The sequence below is a fragment of the Gadus macrocephalus genome, chromosome 11 (assembly GCF_031168955.1).
Source record: "Gadus macrocephalus chromosome 11, ASM3116895v1".
Classification (NCBI taxonomy): domain Eukaryota; kingdom Metazoa; phylum Chordata; class Actinopteri; order Gadiformes; family Gadidae; genus Gadus; species Gadus macrocephalus.
Window position 1 is genome coordinate 15,949,037 of NC_082392.1, and position 2,500 is coordinate 15,951,536.

Sequence of the window (2,500 nt, forward strand, 5' to 3'; positions counted from 1 at the left end):
GGTTGGATTCTCTCTCGCTCTCTCTCTCTCTCTCTCGCTCTCTCTCTCTCTCTCTCTCTCTCTCTCTCTCTCTCTCTCTCTCTCTCGCTCTCTCTCTCTCTCTCTCTCTCTCTCTCTCTCTCTCTCTCTCTCTCTCTCTCTCTCTCTCTCCCTCTCTCTCTCTCTCTGCTCTCTCTCTCTCTCTCGCTCTCTCTCTCTCTCTCTCTCTCGCTCTCTCTCTCTCTCTCTCGCTGCAGTGGAACGAGAGCCACGATACGAAAACATCAAACCCCCCAACCTCAACCCCCCCCCCCCCCCCCCCCCCGAAACCCCCCAACCCTCCCCTGCCCAACCTGCTTTATTTTCCGATACCTAACTCTGTGATGCGATCAGAACTATTTTTATCAAAATATATTGGGAGCCGGACCCGTTTAACCTTTCAAGGTTTGAATTTTCGATGGAGACCGGGGACAGGGGACAGGGGGGATGCGGGGTGGGGCGATGGTGGGGGCCGGTTGGGGTTGCAGCAGCAGTGCCTTTACTTTGTGGGAATTAGCGAACTGATCAAAGAAAACAAAAGCACTCCCCCCCGGTACCGAGGGAGGGTTGATTCCTCATCACCAGCCCTGGTCGCGGGGGGATTGCGACGGATCCACGGCGGCGTCTAAGCCAGGGCGACTTAGCCTGGCTCCCTGCTTGTTAGAGTCTGATGCCATTTTGGGACCGCGCTGCGCCGAGTCCAGACATGGCGGGGATTTCCTCCTGGTGTTTTCCTCGCCGGGCAGCAGAAGGATGAACGGAATTATGTGGAGAAATGAGATATAAAGAAGCAAATACACTCGACAATTTCCTCTTGCATCCTGTTTTGGCCGAGGGTGCTTTTTTTTGTTACTTTGGAGCTGGGCTGACTTTAGCTCTCATTCCTGGAGAACCAGGTTTGGAAACAGGAGAAGTCAGCAAACATTAGCTGACTTTGGAAAATATTTGCCTTACAAATTTTTATCGAAAAATGTATACATCTGCAATATACTCACATAGTGGAATGTGTCTTTGTGGTCATGTGACTGTGTGACAATGGCTGTAAAAGTCCACTGTTAAACATCCTTGAGGGGGATTGATGGAGATCTTTGTTCTGAGAAACGCTGAATTCCAAGGCCGATTTAAAGACGGAAAAGGTATACTGTGTAAAAGTTCACCTATTTAACGATACTGCCAAGGAACTTTTATTAACTTGTATAGTTTAATTGGAAAGCAATGACAATGAACCCGTATGGCTATACCCGGGATCCAGTATAAACAAGGACAGAAGGAGCTGAGCATATCAGAGTCGCTTAAGAAAAGCTCTTGTCTGTTAAATATAAATCGTTTCACTAGCTCAATGAAAGAGCCACATCGTAAACTCCGGCACTTCTTTGTTTATATCAGGCCATAATGAAATCCATTAGACGGATCAAAGTGTGGCTCGTGTTTTTTTCTCTCTTCTATTTCACATAAACAAGTTAATGACAAAATGAAACCCAAACACAAACACCTCGGCCTCACTCCTAACTCGAATCTCACGAGACCTCTCAATCTGCCACAAATCTGCCGTCGCTTTACCAGGCACATTACTAAATGTGTATTATTTCATTGTTTCCGGCTCTTGAGGGCTTTCATTTGATCCGTGCTCCCGTTTCCCTCCAGCCCTCCCTCCTCCTCGCGACCAGCATGTGGAGGCACTCTGTAGATACCCTGGCCCACGTCGCTGCTGCATGCACGTACACACACAACCATACTACAGCCCCTCCCGCGCCGCCCACCAGAAGCAGCGTTGTTGCGTCAGGCACGACAACAAGAAACCCCTCTCTAGGAACCCTAACCCTATCCCCCCCCCCCCCCCCGACGCTCCGATAAGCTCCATGCTATTTTTTTTCTTTGCTTATCCTGAAATACAAGAAAACATTAAGCCATTCATTAAAGTCAACTAAGGCTAATTATCCCCCATTCGCCCAGAGAGCCAGAGGGGACGAGGAAGAAAGCTCCATGTATTCAGCCCAGATGTGTGGTGAGTCGGGACACAGAGATAGCTGACCACAGCAGAGGGTCTCTCTCTCTCTCTCTCTCTCTCTCTCTCTCTCTCTCTCTCTCTCTCTCTCTCTCTCTCTCTCTCTCTCTATCTCTTCATCCCTCTCTCTCTCTCCCAGTCTCTCTTTTCATCCTCTCTCTCTCCCACTCTCTCTCTCTTCATCTTTCTTCGCTCTCTCTCCCACTCTCTCTCTCTTCATCTTCTCTCTCTCTCTCTCTCTTCATCTTCTCTCACTCTCTCCCTCGCTCTCTCTTCATCCTTCTCTTGCGCTCTCCCTTGCTCTCTCTTTAATCTCTCTCTCTCTCTCCCTCTCCCTCCCTCCCTCCCTCCCTCCCCTCCCGCCCTCTCTCTCTCTCTCTCTCTCTCTCTCTCTCTCCCTCTCTCTCCTCTCTCTCTTCTCTCTCTCTCTCTCTCTCTCTCTCTCTCTCTTTCTCTCTCTCCTCTCTCTCTCTCTCT